Consider the following 20,081-nt stretch of genomic DNA (forward strand, 5'->3'; position numbering starts at 1 on the left):
ACCTATGTTAAAACCATCAACGGGTGGCATCTAGTCTAGACAACATTGGATGTGTAGTACTTCCCTACACATGACCCACACGTGCAAGCGTGAATCCCTAGGTGGTTCGCACCTTAAAATACCTAAACTATTTTCATAAAATGAATATACAATTGGCTCATAAAATTATTGGACTCGACCTTATTAGGCTAGTGATGATATTTTACTATTAAGTTCTTAGGGCATGTAAGATACTTAAATGAAGACTCTATCTTCCAAGACACTTTGTACTAATTTCTTGAGTTTTCTTAGTTTTGGAGCACTAAGGTCTAGACCTCTGATCGCCGCTCACGATCCTATGTTACTTGACCTACTAGAGGCATCATGAACTAGGTTATCATTTAACCGTCCATGTAGTCCTTAGGTCAAATGTGAGGAAGTGAACCCATATTCTGGCCAAACCATGCAAATACTCTTAGCAAGTCTCCTAATCATCCCTACAATGTCACAACATCCAGCCGTACGATATTGATCATTAGTCATAAAATAGTGTCGTATAGTGCATAACCTGAACCCTTATCATGCTCATGTTTCACCTACTTGGCATGGTATGTAGCATGTACAAATTAGCTACATTGTTGTTTCTCATGATCTCAAAATTATGAAGAGTGGTGCCAACCTCATTAATTTCATGATTTTAGATTTAGAAATGACAATAACCTTATTCTTTCTCATAGTCTCAAACATGTTCTCAAAACTACAAAGAGTAAAGAAAATCTTACCGTTCCTCGTAATCTTCAAACTACAAGATTGTTTCTCATGGTTTTAGAATTACAAAGAGTGGCTACAACCTTGTTTTTCACTGTCTCAAACGCCGTGTCAACACTACAAAAATTTACAATAACCTTACTATTTATAACTATCACAAACTTAGGTCTCAAAACACCAAAAGTGGCGACAGCATGCTATAAATGAGTTGTATGAATAAATGAGTTGTATGAATGAGACAAATAATCCAATGGAGTACCCGAGCAGGGGCAGAGAACCCACACCTTAGCCATAGACTAGCACCCACACCTATGCTATAAATCAGTTGTATGAATGAGAAGAAAATCTCTACCATATTATAGAATAATATCAAGTTCATGAAATAAAATAAAATATTAATTTATTAAACATAAAAGTTCCAAGCACCTTCCTCTTAGCCATAGATTAATTGTATGTTTTTGTTTAAACATATAATTATACTTAATTGAGGGAGAAATTAGAAATTAGAAATTAAATTAAATTAAATTAAATAGTCAAACATTCTATACTTGGAATACTCCCAAATCCACAAAATTTAAGAACTTTTTTTAAATTTTGTGGTCTTTTCTAAATATAGTTTTTCCATCAAACTATATATAGGGCTTCACATTATAAGAGAAATCCAAGCACCCACACCTTAGCCATTGCTACTCTTCATCATTTGTGAAACGAGCTTGTAGCCCTACAACTTCAAGACAATCCACAATGGCCATGGGCAAAGGTTTCAAGCTCTTTCACACCCTTTTCTTAGTGATTGCTTGGCAATATTGTGCGAAAGTGGGTGCCACATTTGGGGATGAAACCGGTGTCGTAAATCTCGATCATCAATTTTCATTTCGTGCCTTTGGATCACATGACACACAAGCCCCAACTATTGCACCAATTGGAAGTAGCACAGACGTTTTAGTGGCAGCACCATTTGGAAGCATTGCTCAAACTCCTGAGGCTCTAACCCCGAAGGCTTCATCAGCTGAAAGCATTGCTCTAACCCCGGAGGTTGCGTCAGCTGAAAGCATTGCTCTAACCCCGGAGGTTGCGTCAGCTGAAAGCATTGCTCTAACCCCGGAGGTTGCACAAGTTGGAAGAACTCAAACCACAACCATTACACCAATTGGAAGTAGCACACAAGCATGAGAGTAGCATTGATGTACATGGAGGTTTCTTTGCTAAACCTAAGCCAAATTGAATCACTATTTTATAGACAAATTTATTATTTCTATATATATATATTTTTAAATGGAATGATTTTCCTACCTCTTTTCTCATATTTAATTTTCTCCTTTAATTAAAGAATGATATTTTTGAAATGTAATGAAACTATCAAACCACTCAAAGACCATACACAATAAATTTATCCATGCATTAATAGCATTAATACAGAAGGTCACTAATACATCATTATGATTGGTTTGCAAAATTCTCTAAAATTAAACTATTTTAAAATTAATAAAATTTATTATAATTCTATTTTTTTAATCTTGACAAAGGTATCGGTTCAAACACATGATTTTGCTTAGCTCCTTCTTGCATACATTTGTAATTGCGTTGTCCCAATTCATGCTCCTTCTTTACATCCACTAGCCACTTATATATTGTCAAAGAGTGAACAATGAGTTTTTTGTTTTTTGTTTTTTTTTTGTTATCAAACCATGGTTTTTTTTTGTTATCAAAGAGTTAGAACAATGGTTTTTTTTTGTTAAAGAGTTGAACAATGGTTTTTTTTGTTAAATAGTTGAACAATGATTTTTTTTAAAGAGTTACATGTTTAAAGAGTTTGGTTTTTTTTTTTTTTTTTTTTTTTTTTGTCGTCGAGAGTGTTTTTTTTTTTTGTCATGTCGAGAGTAAACAATGATTTTTTTTTTTTTGTCTTGTCGAGAGTGAACAATGGTTTTTTTTTGTCTTGTCCAGAGTTGAACAATGGTTTTTTTTTGTCTTGTCGAGAGTTGAACAATGGTTTTTTTTTTTTGTCTTGTCGAGAGTGTTTTTTTTTTGTCAGTGTTTTTTTTTTTGCCTTGTCGAGAGTGTTTTTTTTTGTCTTGTCGAGAGTGAACAATGGTTTTTTTTTTTTTTTGTCTTGTCGAGAGTTGAACAATGGTTTTTTTTTTTTTTGTCTGGTCGAGAGTTGAACAATGGTTTTTTTTTTTTTGTCTTGTCGAGAGTTGAACAATGGTTTTTTTTTTTTTTTGTCTTGTCGAGAGTTGAACAATGGTTTTTTTTTTTTTTTTTTTTTTGTCTTGTCGAGATGGTTTTTTCGTTGTCAAAGAGGACAATGGTTTTTTCGTTGTCAAAGAGGACAATGGTTTTTTCGTTGTCGTTTTTTCCTTGTGAAAGAGCACAATGGTTTTTTCGTGTTATGGTTCAACAATGGTTTTGGTTTTTTCGTTGTGTTGTCAACAATGGTCAACTTGTCAAAGAGTGAACTTGTCAAAGAGTGAACTTGTCAAAGAGTGAACAATGATTTTTTCGTGTTGCCAGTTGAACAATGATGGTTTGGTGTTGCCAGTTGAACAATGATGGTTTGGTGTTGTCAACAATGGTTTTTCCGTGTTGTGTTTTGCCAAAGAGTTAACAATGATTTTTTCGTGTTGCGTGTTGCCAAAGAGTTAACAATGATTTTTTCGTGTTGACAATTGAACAATGGTTTTTTCGTGTTGTCAACAATGGTTTTTTCGTGTTGTCAACAATGGTTTTTTCGTGTTGTCAACAATGGTTTTTTTCGTGTTGTCAACAATGGTTCTTTTCGTGTTGTCAACAATGGTTCTTTTCGTGTTGTCAACAATGGTTCTTTTCGTGTTGCCAAAGAACAATGGTTCTTTTCGTGTTGCCAAAGAACAATGGTTTTTTTCGTGTTGCCAAAGAACAATGGTTTTTTTCGTGTTGCCAAAGAACAATGGTTTTTTTCGTGTTGCCAAAGAGTAATTAAAATATTGAATTGGTCCGGTCATGTTGATTTGTCTCATCTCGCCGCCGTGACCTTCTCTTGAATTCTCATCTCGCCGCCGTGACCTTCTCTTGAATTCTCATCTCGCCGCCGTGACCTTCTCTTGAATTCTCATCTCGCCGCCGTGACCTTCTCTTGAATTCTCATCTCGCCGCCGTGACCTTCTCTTGAATTCTCATCTCGCCGCCGTGACCTTCTCTTGAATTCTCATCTCGCCGCCGTGACCTTCTCTTGAATTCTCATCTCGCCGCCGTGACCTTCTCTTGAATTCTCATCTCGTCGCCGTGACCTTCTCTTGAATTCTCATCTCGCCGCCGTGACCTTCTCTTGAATTCTCATCTCGCCGCCGTGACCTTCTCTTGAATTCTCATCTCGCCGCCGTGACCTTCTCTTGAATTCTCATCCCTGCAGGGGCAGAGAACCCATCGTTGTGCTACCGGAGGTTTTGCGGAGGTTTTGGGGAAGTCGGAATAGGAGGGCACTCTTCAAGTCTACCAATCTGCTCATCTTGCCGTAAACTTCTCTTGAATTATCAAAACATCGGCACCTGAGCTATGACGATTGACACTTGGTAAACTTCTACTACAAAAAAAATATTGATATAAAAATATTAATCACATCTAATTCTATCATGACGTTTTTTTAACACAGTCATAATGATCTAACTCGTGTTTTTTTTAACAGAATCATAATGATCTAATTAGAGTAAGAAATTAATCATTTTTAAAAATTAACATTTAAAAGTAATCAATTAAAAATTAATTTATTCAATTTATTAACGAAACTAAGTATTATATATGTTTCAAAACTAATAATATCCAATAATTATTGCATCATTATAGAAACTACTTTCATAATCATTCATGCGGAACACTATTTCTACGTAAACATTTATGCGGCATACTATTTCTAAATATTTTTAAAATTACATATTTCCAACTTGTAAATATTTTTAAAATTCTAAGTTAAATTTTGTAACAAATAAAAAAATTGTATTAATAAAAAATTTACTATTCATCTTTTAAAAGTATAAAAAGGTAACCTCTAGTCGAGACACTCGTCTAGCAACGTTTCCTTTCAATGTGACCACAGAGTAGCTCCCTTAGGCTGTAGGGCCCAACGGTGGTGGGGGAGTGAAAACAATGCCTTACTCTAAAGTACGAGGCATTTCAAATCTAGCAAGTGTTGACATAATTACGAGACATTTCAAATCAAGCAAGTGTTGACATGATTTAGGTGAACCATCGTATGGTGTCGTAGAGCATCCGTTTGGTGTTTAATTAACACAAAATTTGGTGGGCTTTCATATTTTATAAACACAAAATTTGGTGGGCTTTCATATTTTATAGACACGGACTTAATTTCAAAGCCGTATACCCAAATTCTCTCTAAAACTCTAGCTTTAGAGGTTAAGGCTTGGGCCCCTTTATGACCCTTCACAAAGCCTACTATTGATGCTCATGTCGACATCATTGCCTCTATCTTGCCTATGTCTTAGCTTGTCTTTCTTGCACAACTATTTGGTGTGTTGGATGATGCACCATCCTCTTTGATCATCTCATGGACTTTTCTATCTTGGCACTCGTGTGGCCGATTAGTTTTTACTTGAGGGTCACTGCTTTGCTTATTCTTACATAAGGGTCACGACCTACTCTTTTCATAGTATGATTGAGACACACAACTCTCTAATACTTTTTTATGTGATATCGAAGGTTATCTGGTCTCAATTAAAGATAAAAGATAACATAAATAAGTTGTATAAAATTTGAAAAGGAAATAATAAAGGAAAGTTTAGAAAAAGTTTAAAAATAGATGTTTTTCTAATATTATCAAATTTCCCAATTTAATGACCAACGTTTTAGAAAATTTTTATACCTTTGGTCAAATAATAAAAAATTCAATTTAGAAAAATATCCCTGAAAGTTAATGAAATTATAAAAATACCTTTGCTCAAACTAACCAGCTCTACTACCCTATAAATTTGAAAATATTTTACCGAAGTTTGAATTTCTAACATTTTTGGAGATGATCTATAAAATTTGGGCAAACATTTGGAGCAAAAACCGAACTAAACCAATATTCCATTAACGAGTTAAAGACTTTTAGTTTTAGGGTCTCTTTTTCTCAAATTTCTTCAAAGTTCGAGAGTTGTGATTCACCAGTGCATTTTAAACTTGCTACTATACTTTTTAAATCAGGTTTACCAACTTTGTAGAATAAGTTACTAACTTATGGAGTAACTATAGAAGAATGGCTAGTAATTGCCAAAGTGTGGACTAAGTTCTGTGGTTTAATTAGTAAGATTGTTAGTGGTTCTTTAACTTATGGAGAAAGTTTAGAAAGCTAGTTAGTGTTTTTTCCACTATAAAGACCAATGAGATGTATGGTCATTTCTACAACAACTACAAAGAGAATTGAAAAGCCAAAGTGCTTAAGGTTACTTTGTTCCAAAAGATCTCTCCCCTCAAGTTTCTCCTTTGCTTCTTTTACTTATTTCAACATATTTCGATCGTAGGTAAAATCCATTGAATGCCACTAGATAAATACAAAATGACAAGTCAATCTCCATGTCTCTCAACAATCCAATACAATTCTTTACATAGGCGTAGAAACATTAATGTTCATACATGAATCATATTGATTCATGTATCAATGCGGTTGAATGTATCATATGGAAGATGAACTGAATCCCAATAGTTGCATGAATAGAGCATGGGAATGAACAAAAAATGTTTAGGATTCAGGAACCGATTCTTCATGACAATTTACAACAATCTCCACCTTGTCAGAAGATTTCCAAGCAGATAATTGGTTTGACTGCCACTATGTCAACAAACTACTTCTTCCGTTCAATATTGATCATATCTAAGTGATATTAGAACTTTACATGAGTAAAACACCTTTGTCAACATATCTGTAGGATTATCACTAATTTCAATTTACTTCGTTGATAATTTCTCGAATAAAATGAAATCAGACATTAATATGCTTGGTATGAACATGATGTATTTGGTTCTTTGACAAACAAATAGCACTCTAGCTATCTCAAAACACCTCTACGTGTTCTTGAGAAATACCCAAGTCATCAATAAAACCATGCATCCATAGCTTCTTTAAAAGTTTCAGTAACTGTCATGTACTTTGCTTCAGTGGTATATAATGCAACAGTAGACTGCAATATTGAACACCAACAAACAGGTCTATTAGCCTTAGTGAACAGAAAAACAATAGTGGATCATTGCTTATCCAAATCACCAACATAGTCAGAATCCACCTAGACAACTACAAGTTTGTCAAGATTAAACATCTCTTGTTCTTTAAAACTTGATACCAACATCGATAGTCACAAAAATGTACATGAGAACCCATTTTTCAGCCTACCAATGCTCTTTGCCATGATTATGTATGTAATGACTCACCATGCTGACTGCATGTGAAAGATCAAGCCGAGTACACACCATAATATACATCAAAGCACCCACAACATTTGCATAAGAAACATTCTTCATATGTCTTGTCTCATCATCAGAACTCGGACACTTATAAGCACTAAGCTATGAATGAGGAGCAAGCTGTTAAGATTGCACAACAACACACATATTCAATCAAGATGAACACAAATAAATAGAAGAGAAAATGAAAGGAGGAATATTGGCTAAAAATGAAAGGAAGAATATTGGCTAAACGATTTGTATTGATACTTCAAGTATGTATAGCCAGAGAGAATACAGAGAATTAAGAGAGTACATCTTGAAACCAGTACCTAAAATGGTTTATATATGGTTTTTGTTTACTAAATATAGCTTTAACAAGTTTAACTACCCACGAAAATAATCTACTACATTTTTTCAAGAATCTTTTATAAAGACGTAACATAGTTTATATAGTCTCAAAATGAAATATTTGACCTTCTTTGAGTCAATTCAAGAGTTTGTTGCCTTCCTACTATATGAGTATAATTAGCCACTCTGTGAATGTAACCTAAAAATAAATAAAAAGTCTTAAAACTTATAATACATTAATGAAATATTATGAATCTAGATTTTAATCATCTATCATAAATTGATAACCATCTAAAAATAAAAGAAACCCCGTTTAAAGTATCTTTGTTGCATAAATGAAACTTTGACAAATTGATTGCAACTTGAGTTCAACTTTAATAAAACTAGACTTTATCTTGTTATAATTTGAATAACATTCTTCACAACTTCCTTCAACTTCATATTCTATGATTGAGATGACTTGGTTCGTATCAAGTATTCATACCAAATCTTGCTAAACACTTGCGTGGATATTGAAACTGAGTAAACCAACGATCTCGCTTTATCTTCATTCCAAGTATCTTCTTTCCTTTGCCTAAATCTTTCATTTCAAATGCTTTAAAAAGCTGATATTTGAGCTTATCAATCTCCGCATGTCCTTGGAAACAATTAATAGGTTACAACATAAATAGATAACGATCAATCACCAATGCATCGAAAATATACACAATGATCAAATTGACTATGAGTGTAGCTATGCTCTACCATTCTTATACCATTGGCAAGGAGATTACTTTAGCCCATACAAAGATTTCTTCTTATACGATTGTTAAATTGATAATAGCTCGTTCTTTAAAAATTGTGCCTCGGACCATTCTTGTTTAAGAATAACATCACAAACGTGTCTCATGCTTCTTTTGGTTTCTTGTCATCCCAAATGTGCTCTAACATCTCTTCTCCGATTGTGGTTTTCAAGGCAAACATTGTTTTGTCTGCTTTGATTCTCCCTTTGTGCAAGGTATTGTTAGAATCCTCCTTTGGCAACATAATTTCACTCCCGCCAACGACCTCTCAAAGGTTCAGTCCTTGTAAATAGAACATCATGCATGTTTCTCACGTGTTGTAATACTTGCTGTTGAGTTTCTTGAGAAATAAACCATCGTGTTGGCTATACCTCAAACAAGCTATTTTGACTCTAAACTTGTAGAGTCAAGGCTACTCGACACAAAGAAACTCACTCACTAATAATCTCAAGAAATTGTTTCTTATGTGGAAGATCAGACAGAGATAAAACCACAGAGCATGCTAATAATTCCAAGAGATCAAATAATCTGCACAAACCTCGCTCTGATACAAGATTGTTGAACACAATTCCTCAGGGGAAATACTTGCACTCTTTATTGACACCAATCGAAAAGAGATTACAAGACACTCATTAGAATACTACTACACTTTGCGACTTGCTTGAAATTTCTTGGGATTAAAGCTTTGGTAGAGTGGATGGTATTTATAAGAGAGACTAGACAATTTATTCCTAAAATATGTAAATCCTTCTGCTAAAATAGTTACATATCTTTATTTCTAAAATACCTAAACCAATTTTATAAAATATATATACAATGTGGTTATATAATTATTGGGTTTGACCCTATTGGACTAGTAACTTTGAATAAACATTGCATTTCAAATGCGTAGGCATTGATAGAAATAAGCTTCTCTCGATTCTCTTTAACTATCGTCACCATTAGACTTTTCCAGTGGTCCTTCGCTGACGTTTTGCATACAAAAAGAAAAAAGAAAAAAAACATCAACTAAACTATATGCCGAAAAAATGTGAGTTTTGCTCACTACTTTATGTTGAAATGGAAAAACTAAATAAATATGGTACTGGAAAGTTGAATCCATGACTTTTTTTTTGGGAGTGTCGAACCCGAGGAAGAGCTCCCCAAATCCACAGAGGTAATCGACGACGGCATAACTGCTTCGGTGAGCGTCGAACCCGAGGAAGAGATCCCCAAATCTACAGAGATAATCGACGACGGCATAACTGCTTCGGTGAGCGTTGAACCCGAGGAAGAGCTCCCCAAATCTACAGAGGTAATCGAGGACGGCATAACTGCTCCGGTGAGCGTCGAACCCGAGGAAGAGTTCCAATTGTGCATAACAAAGGCACCGACTGGGGAGCCAATTCAACTGAGGAGAAGCGAGTGTTCACTCAAATCAGTGAAAGAGGTGAGTAGCAAGAGCACCGGCGATGGGTCCTCGACACGGGGGCAACAAACCATATGATCGGGGCCAAGTCTGCGTTCTCCGAGCTTGACTCGGGGATTCGCGGGACGGTGAAATTTGGTGACGGCTCCATCGTCGAGATCGAAGGGCACGACACCATCTTGTTTGTCGGCAGGGGAGGCAATCATCACAAGCTGACCGGCGTCTACTTCATCCCGAGACTCAAGGCTAATATTGTGAGCCTGGGTAAACTTGATAAGGCCGGCTGCCACATTTCCATCAAGCGCGGGCTACTTAGGATCCGCGATGATCAACGACGGTTGCTCACGCAAGTTTGGTGCACGGCAAACCGCTTTTACATCCTAAAGTTGGAGATAGAGCAACCAGTCAACCTCTCGGCCAGGTACCGGAAGATGGAAGACCTATTAGGAAGAGGTGAACCACCTGGACTGGCGGCGCGCCAACTCGAAGAAGAGGCGGCCAGGTACCGGAGGATGGAAGACCTATTAGGAAGAGGTGAACCACCTGGACTGGCGGCGCGCCAACTCGAAGAAGACGTGGCCAAACAAGACGTGGAGTCTGGAGGACATGCCGCCAGGGACACCGAGCCATACGGCTCAAATCGGAGTTCAAACAAAATAAGGTAGATATACCACAGGTTTTAGGAGGAGATTGTTAGATAAAACCTGAGTTTTTGAGTTTTTCCTTATTTAGATTCACACGATTTCAGAATACCTCCGTTTGACCATTTGACAAACACGTTGAATGGATCACCAAAGTTTTAGACGGCAATTTTGTAGGGAGTGGCACAGATTTAGTTGGCCACTCTCCAGCCATTTTTAGGATAGGTTATATTTAAATAGGAAATCTGTTCACAAGATTTGAGAACCCGATTTGAAGCGCAGTCAAAATTTCAGCCATTCTCTCTCTTTGTTATTTTACGCATTTTATTTTTCTTCCAACAACCTCCTGTCGAAGATTTCCTCTCACCGAAAAGAAAGGATTTCCCTGGCCGATTATCGAAAAACAACAACCTCACTAACTCATGACAATGCCAACCCCTAGAAGGACAAGAATATGATCAAGTGTTACGCTTGTGGAAAGTGTAGGCACTATGCGGTTGAGTGTTGCAAGAAGAAGCGCGATGAGGAGCCAAACTTCAGACTAACACAAGATCAAGAGCCTGAATTGATGTTAGATGATAAGATGCACAACTTGTTGATTCTCAACAAAGAGGAGGTCATGGTGAACCTTATCACACAAGGAGAAAACCGAGTGGAGACCAATTGTTACCTTGACAACGATGCAAGCAACCACATGACCGGAGATCAAAAAAAGTTTAAGGAGCTTGATGAGAAACTCATTGAAAATGTGAAGTTTGGCGATGGTTGAATTTTACATATCCAAGGCAAAAGATTCATCTTGTTCCATTGCAAGAACGACGACCAACGTCTACTGACTATGGTATATTATATCCCAAGCTTGAAGAGTAATATTATCAATCTTGGTCAGATGATAGAAGAAGGAAGTAGGGTGAAGTTAGTTGGCTTGTTCCTTAAGATGTTTGACAGAAATGGAACTTTGTTGATGAAGGTAAAATGAGTGCATAACCGCCGGTACAAGATACTATTGGAGACCAGTTTGCCCACCTCTCTATTGATGGCACTTGCAGACCTAGTTTGGCTATGATATGCAAAACTTGGGCATGTGAACTTTTAGGCACTCAAAATGATGGGAGAGAAGAAGATGGCTACAGGGCTACCCAAAATCATACACCGGAACAAACTATATGAAATTTGTCTAGTCTCTAAATAAGCAAGATTGTCATTTTTAGCTCAAACTAGTTTCCGTGCCGAGCGACCAATGCAACTGGTAAATGCAAATTTGTGTGACCCGATCACCCCATCATCAATTGCAGGTAACAAGTATTTTCTCTTGTTCACAAGTTTAGCGGTTGTATGTGGGTGTACATGCTCAAAGAAAAAGAAGGGGCATTGTGTGTTCAAGAAGTTCAAAAGGCTCGTTGAAAACGAGTCTAATCACAAGTTGAAAACCTTGCACACGGATCGAGGTGGCGAGTACTTATCCCAGAATTTCTCAAATTTTCGGAAGAAGAAGGTATCAAGTGTCAATTCATTACATAGTACATGTTGGAAAATAAACTTAAATGTTTTTGTTTTTTTTGTTTTTTTTGTTTTTTGAATTCAGTCAAAACGATTTAATTATGAGGGCATAATTATCTAAGGTAGGGAGAGCAAAGGCCTCGTGTATTCAATGTAATAGTGAAGAGAGAAATAACAACCAGAAAGAGAAGAAAAACATTTACTGTCTAGTTAGTGTGGAATAACCTCTTGACAACTTCTTTGTCTCATTGTCTCTCTCTCCCCCCTTGCGACATCGCCCTTTTAAAGTTTCGTGACAATTATCTAAACGAGTTGGATTCAGAGTGAGCGTTTTATTTCGAGGTTGGTATCGGAGCAACTTTAGCTTACTTCATCAAATTGGTATCACAGCGACTTTGATTCTAACAAATTGGTCTCAGAGCCGATAGCGAACATGATGGGACCAAATGCCGCTACCACGATTGACAAAGACGAACTACCAGAATTAGAGCATTCAAAAGAAAGCTCTTCTCGGTTCGCAAGACGCATGGGAGGTGGTCGAAGACGGTTTTGAAGAACCGTTTGATACCACGAGTTACACGGCGGCACAAAACAAGGTGCTAAAGGAATTACGGTCAAAGGATAAGGCAACACTATACATGCTGTTCCGAGCTGTTGACGAGTCGGGCTTTAAGAAGATTGCAAGGGCAACTAGTTCAAAAAAAGCGTGAGACACTTTAGAAAAGGTGTTCAAAGGAATCGACCGAGTCAAGCCGGTGCGTCTCCAGACTCTGCGTGGCGAGTTGGAGAGCATGAAGATGGAATCAGAAAATGTATCTGACTACATTACTCGTGTATAGACCGTGGCAAATCAGTTAAATCAGAACAGAGAAATGTTGCCTGAAACGCGGGTTGTGGAGAAAATCTTGAGGTCATTAACAGACAGCTTCGAGAATGTTGTTTGTGCCATAGAGGAATCGAAGGACCTGACAAAGTTCATAGTCGATGAGCTTGCTGGTTCTCTCGAGGCACACGAGCAACGTAAGAAAAAAAAGGAGGAACCACTTGATCAAGTGCTTCAAACGAAGGCTACAATAAAGGATGGAAAAGTTCTCTACTCACAAAATTTTTGAGGTAGAGATAGTCGATGTCGCGGGAATGGTCGGGGTGGTCAAGGCAATAGTCGCGAAGAAAACAACCAGGAGAAAAGACTATCGAGCCAAGCAAATTGGCGTGGAAGAGAACGTATTCAAGGGCGCGGTCAAGGATACAATCCCAACATCCAGTGCTTTAAATGTCAGAAATATGGCCATTAAGCAAATAATTGTAACTTTGAAAAATGTTACAATTGTTAGATAAAACCCAATTTTCTAGGAAGTGGCACAGTTTCAGTTGGCCACTCTCCACCCATTTTTAGGATAGGTTATATTTAAATAGGAAATCTGTTCAGAAATTTAACAACCTGATTTTGAAGAGCAGTCAAACTTTCAGACCTTCTCTCTGTTATTTTAGGCATTTTATTTTTCTTCCAACAACCTCGTGTCGACAATTTCCTCTCACCGAAAATAAAGGATTTCCCTGGCGATTATCGAAATCCAACAAGTGGTATCAGAGCCAAGTTGAAGCCATCGGTGTATATCATTGCGGAGGAGCCATCCTATCAACAATCAAGTTGAATAGCTCAAGTGGTTAGAGTGTCGACTTAACAACACACAGGTCTCAGGTTCGAGTAGAAGAAAATGCAAAGTGCGAAAAATAAGTACATCGTGGGGTCCTCCATCCCGAGCAGGCTCGCTCACTCCTCCACGCTGCTGCCAAGTGCTAGCATCTCCATCACCACCACGAGGAGGCCGATGTCGTGATGACGGGTGTCGAGGTGTCGTTGAGCAAGTGATCAGGGAGACAACGACCGCCGTTGTTCAGTATCCGATATTGACAAGGTCCAACTATAACGAGTGGACCTTGTTGATGCGCGTCAACCTACAGGCGCAAGGGTTAGGGCACGCTATCGAGACAGAGGAAGGAGAAACGATTGAGTATCGGGACTGGCGTTCGCCGCCGCCATATTACGATCTGTGCCCCCGAGATGCTGGCATCTCTCTCCACCAAGCGCACCGCGCAATCGGCCTGGGACGGAATTAAATCCCGTCGGATCGGTGTACAGCGAGTGCGGGAATCCAACATCGAGCAGCTGCGGAAGGAGCTCTCGGAGATCCGCTTTAAGGACGCGGCGGAATCTGTCGATGATTTTTTAATGCGAATCACGGGGCTCGCCAACAGCATCACCACACTCGGTGGCAGCATCAGCGAGACAGAAATCGTGAAGAAGATGCTGCAGGTTGATCAGGGAGACAACGACCGCCGTTGTTCAGTATCCGATATTTTGACAAGGTCCAACTATAACGAGTGGACCTTGTTGATGCGCGTCAACCTACAGGCGCAAGGGTTATGGCACGCTATCGAGCCAGAGGAAGGAGAAACGATTGAGTATCGAGAGGATCGACTGGCGTTCGCCGCCATATTACGATCTGTGCCCCCAGAGATGCTGGCATCTCTCTCCACCAAGCGCACCGCGCAATCGGCCTGGGAGGGAATTAAATCCCGTCGGGTCGGTGTACAGCGAGTGCGGGAATCCAACATCGAGCAGCTGCGGAAGGAGCTCTCGGAGATCCGCTTTAAGGACGCGGCGGAATCTGTCGATGATTTTTCAATGCGAATCACGGGGCTCGCCAACAGCATCACCACACTCGGTGGCAGCATCAGCGAGACAGAAATCGTGAAGAAGATGCTGCAGGTCGTCCTCGATCACCTCGAGCAAGTTGCAATTTCAATCGAGACATTGCTTGACGTGAATGACCTAACGGTGGAAGAGGTGACCGGAAGACTGCGTAACGTCGAGCAGCGGAAGAAAAATACCATTTCAGCTGTCGACAAGGAGGGTCGTCTACTCCTCACTGAGGAGGAATGGCTTGCACGCCTAAAGCTCCGTGATGACACCGGCGAGAGCAATGGGCCCTCCAGCCGCAAAGGCGGTAAGACGTCGTGGAAATCTCGCCGGCGCATGCACGGGAAAGAGGCAAATCAAAAGAAGGAGTCGACTGATGACGGGCCAATCCAGTGCTCGTACTGTGGAAAGAGAGGTCACCTGAGCAAGAATTGCTGGAGCAAGCTCAGGAACAAGGAGACGGCCGAAAAGACCCATGTGGCTCAATCCGAGGAGGATGAGCCGGCCCTTTTCATGGTGACTGCATCAGTCCTACCTGACGTCAAACCCGAGGAAGAGCTCCCCAAATCCACAGAGGTAATCGACGACGGCATAACTGCTCCGGTGAGCGTCGAACCCGAGGAAGAGCTCCCCAAATCCACAGAGGTAATCGACGATGGCATAACTGCTCCGGTGAGCGTCGAACTCGAGGAAGAGCTCCAACTGTGCATAACAAATGCACCGGCTGGGGAGCCAATTCGACTGAAGGAGGAGCGAGTGCTCGCTCAAATCGGTGAAAGAGGCGAGCAGCAAGAGCACCGGCGATGGGTCCTCGACACGGGGGCAACAAACCATATGACCGGGGCCATGTCTGCGTTCTCCGAGCTTGACTCGGGGATTCGCGGGACGGTGAAATTTGGCGACGGCTCCGTCGTCGAGATCGAAGGGCACGGCACCATCCTATTCATCGGCAAGGGAGGCAATCATCACAAGCTGACCGGCGTCTACTTCATCCCGAGACTCAAGGCTAATATTGTGAGCCTGGGTAAACTCGATAAGGCCGGCTGCCACATTTCCATCAAACGCGGGCTACTTAGGATCCGCGATGATCGACGACGGTTGCTCACGCAAGTTCGGTGCACGGCAAACTGCCTTTACATCCTAAAGCTAGAGATAGAGCAACCAGTCAACTTCTCGGCCAGGTACCGGAAGATGGAAGACCTATTAGGAAGAGGTGAACCACCTGGACTTGCGGCGCGCCAACTCGAAGAAGAGGCGGCAGAACAAGACGTGGAGTCTGGAGGACATGCCGCCAGGGACACTGAGCAACCGGTCAACCTCTCGGTCAGGTACCGGAAGATGGAAGACCTATTAGGGAGAGGTGAACCACCTGGACTGGCGGCGCGCCAACTCGAAGAAGAGGCGGCCGAACAAGACGTAGAGTCTGGAGAACATGCCGCCAGGGACACTGAGTCATAGGGCTCAAAACGGAGTTCAAACGAAACGAAATAAGGTAGATATAACACAGGTTTTAGGAGGAGATTGTTAGATAAAACCTTTGTTTTTCCTTATTTAGATTCACACGTTTACATTTAATTCTCCGTTTGACCATTTGACAAACACGTCGAATGGATTAGCGAATTCTTAGACGGCAATTTTCTAGGAAGTGGCACAGTTTCAGTTGGCCACTCTCCACCCATTTTTAGGATAGGTTATATTTAAATAGGAAATCTGTTCAGAAATTTAACAACCTGATTTTGAAGAGCAGTCAAACTTTCAGACCTTCTCTCTGTTATTTTAGGCATTTTATTTTTCTTCCAACAACCTCCTGTCGACAATTTCCTCTCACCGAAAATAAAGGATTTCCCTGGCGATTATTGAAATCCAACAACAATTGCGGTAGAATCGAGCACGTTGCAAAAGCATGTCGAGCAAGGAAAAGGGTGGAAGAAACAACCAATCTGGCCATGGAAGACGTAATAGATGACGATCTTCTTTTAATGGCTCAAGATGAAGAGAACGTCAACAACGACACTCTCTGGTACCTCGACTCAGGGGCAAGCAACCATATGTGCGGTCACGAGCACCTATTGAAAGAAATGCAGAAGATTGAAGATGGCCATGTGTCATTTGGAGATGCGTCAAAGGTGGAAGTCAAAGGCCGAGGTACGATACACTTCTTACAAAAGGATGGTGTGATGGGGTCAATCCAAGATGTCTATTACGTACCAGACCTCAAAAGCAACATATTGAGTATGTGGCAACTCACAGAGAAAGGTTACTCAATATTCGTAAAGGACTGCCTGCTACACCTGAAGGATAAGAAAGAGCGCTTGGTTGCTCGAGTCGAGATAGGAAGGAATCGAATGTACAAATTGAACTTAACAAGCATATGAGAAAAGTGTTTGAGAGTTGATGTAGAAGACAAGGCATCACTCTGGCATCTCCGCTTTGGTCACCTACATCATGGTGGCCTAAAAGAGTTAACGAAGAAGAATATGGTACATGGACTACCAAACATGGACTTTGAAGAAAATTTTTGTGAAGAATGCGTGGTCAGCAAGCATGCAAGAACCTCAATTCAAAAGAAGGCTGAATTTTGGGCTAAACAACCCCTCGAGTTGATCCATACAGATATATGTGGACCAATTAATCTCGAGTTCTTCAGCGAAAAGAGGTATTTTATTTCCTTTATCGATGATTACTCACGAAAACTTGGGCTTATTTTCTGAAAGGAAAATCCGAGGCGTTTGAGGTATTTTAAAAGTTCAAAGTAATGGTGGAGAAGGAAATCGGTAGACACATCAAAGTTGTACGATCCGATAGAGGTGGCGAGTATACGTCGACGGCTTTCATGGAGTACTGCGAGGAGCAAGGCATAATGTGATTTCTAACCGCACGGTACACCCTTCAGCAAAATGGTGTGGCCGAGAGAAAGAACCGGACCATTCTCGACATGGTTCGCTGAATGCTTAAGAGCAAAAGGATGCCGAAGAATTTTTGGGCAGAAGTCGTGCATTGCGCCATCTACGTATAGAATCTATGTCCACATGCAAAGTTAGATGATCAAACACTACAAGAGGCTTGGAGCGGACAAAAGCCTACAATTTCTCATCTCAAGGTGTTCGGTAGTGTGGCTTATGCTCACTTATCGAATCAACAAAGAACGAAGCTCGAAGACAAACAAAAGGTATATTTTTATTAGATATGATGAGAAGACAAAAGGGTACAAATTACTTGACCCGATCAGTAAGACGGTGATAGTCAGTCGTGATGTGCGAGTAAATGAAGCAAGCAAATGGGACTTGAACAATTCGACGGAAGTCTATTTCGAAGTTGGAGAATCATCAGTTGCTGCACCAACAAGTGCACCAACAGATTCGGAAATTTTCGATGATGAAGATGAACCAAGACAACCCAAAATGCGAAGTTTGTGAGATTTATATAACTCAACAGATGAGGTACACCTTGTATGTCTTCTGGCAGATGCTGAAAATATCAGCTTTGAAGAGGCGGTGCGAGACACGAAGTGGCAAACTGCCATGGATGAAGAGATTAAAGCGATCCATCGCAACAACACATGGGAAGTAACAGAACTACCGGAAGGAAGTCAGCCCATAGGTGTGAAGTGGGTATTCAAGAAAAAAGATGAATGCTCAAGGCGAGATTGAGCGGTACAAAGCGCGACTTGTTGCGAAGGGATATAAGCAAAAGGCGGGGATCGACTATGACGAAGTGTTTGCTCCCGTCGCTAGAATGGAGACAATCCGATTGATCATTTCCCAAGCAGCCCAATTCAAATGGCCAATTTTTCAAATGGATGTCAAATCAGCATTCTTGAATGGTGTACTTGAAGAAGAGGTATATCTCGAACAACCTCCCAGGTAAGTGAAAATTAGAGAAGAGAAGAAGGTATTAAAACTAAAGAAGGCGCTTTACGGGTTGAAACAAGCACCGAGAGCATGGAATACTCGTATCAACATATACTTCAAGGAGAATGGGTACAAGCAATGTCCCCACGAACATTCACTCTATACAAAAAAGAGTGGAGGTAATGTGATACTTGTCGCTCTTTATGTCGACAACCTCATCTTCTTAGGCAACAATGATGAAATGATAGAAGAATTCAAAAGGACAATGACGCGAGAATTTGAGATGACAGACTTAGGCCTGTTAAAATTTTTCCTCAGTTTGGAGGTTAAACAAGGGGAAACATGTATTTTTATATCATAGGTGAAATATGCGTAAGAAATATTTAAGAAGTACAAGATGGAGAATTGCAACCCGGTATCCACACCAATGGAACCAGGTGCAAAGCTCTCAAAGTACGATGGAGGAGAACGAGTAGATACAAGTAGGTACCGAAGCCTGGTGGGAAGCCTTCGCTATCTTACATGTACAAGACCACATCCTTTACTAAGTGTCTGCATAGTAAGCCGGTTCATGGAGGAGCCAATTTATTCACATTGGAAGGCGTTGAAGCGAATCCTACGATACGTTTAAGGAACATTGTCACTTGGGTTATTTTAATCAAGAACAGAAGATTACAAGTTAGTTGGTTACTCCGACAGTGATTGGTGCCGAGACATAGACGATCGAAAAAGTATATCGCGTTATGTATTCTTCATGGGCTAATAGCATTTACCTGACTTTCAAAGAAACAACCTATCGTGACACTCTCGACGTGTGAAGCTGAGTATGTAGTAGCATCTTGGTGTGTGTGTCATGCAATATGGCTTAGAAATTTGTTAAGTGAGATGGAGCTAAAGCAACGAGGTGCAACCACAATACAAGTTGACAACAAATCAGCAATTGAGTTAGCCAAGAACCCAGTGAACCATGAAAGAAGCAAACACATTGATGTTCGATTTCATTTTATTCGAGATCATGTGAAGGAAGGAAACGTGGAATTGCAGCATGTGGCAAGTCAGGATCAAGTTGCGGACATTTTTACAAAATCGCTACCGAAAGTATTGTTCGACAAATATAAGAAAATGATTGGCATGACAGGTAGTAGAAGCATTTAAGTTTATGGGGAGTTTTGTTGGAAAATAAACTTAAATGTTTTTTTTTTTTTTTTTTTTTTTTTTTTAGTTCGGTCAAAACGATTTAATTATGAGGCATAATTATCGAAGGGAAAATAAATGGGTGAAAAAAATAGTGGGTAGTTAAAGCCAAATTTGTCCTCAAGAAATGCTATAAAAAGGCCTCGTGTATTCAATGTAATAGTGCAAAGATAAATAACAACAAGAAAGAGAAGAAAAACATTATTCAATGTAACAGTGCAAAGATAAATAACAACAAGAAAGAGAAGAAAAACATTTACATTTAGTGTGGAATAACCTCTTGAGAACTTCTTTGTCTCCTTGTCTCTCTCCCCTTGCGACATCCCCCTTTAAAAGTTTCATGAGAGTTATCTAAACGAGTTAGATTCAGAGCGAGCGTTTTATTTCGAGGTTGGTATCGGAGCAACTTTAGCTTACTTCATCAAATTGGTATCAGAGCAATTTCAATTCTAACAGTACACTCCACAACAAAACGGTCTGGTCGAACGAAGA

The 20,081-nt window shown here is 39.9% G+C and overlaps 1 pseudogene; it reads left to right on the top strand.

Moving 5' to 3' along the window:
* Window positions 1-13,905: 13,905 nt before the first annotated feature.
* LOC147792431 (uncharacterized) lies at window positions 13,906-19,550 on the top strand (annotated as a pseudogene).
* Window positions 19,551-20,081: the final 531 nt, after the last annotated feature.

This window comes from Cucurbita pepo, chromosome 6 (assembly GCF_057944985.1).
Source record: "Cucurbita pepo subsp. pepo isolate OVF chromosome 6, ASM5794498v1, whole genome shotgun sequence".
Lineage (NCBI taxonomy): Eukaryota > Viridiplantae > Streptophyta > Magnoliopsida > Cucurbitales > Cucurbitaceae > Cucurbita > Cucurbita pepo.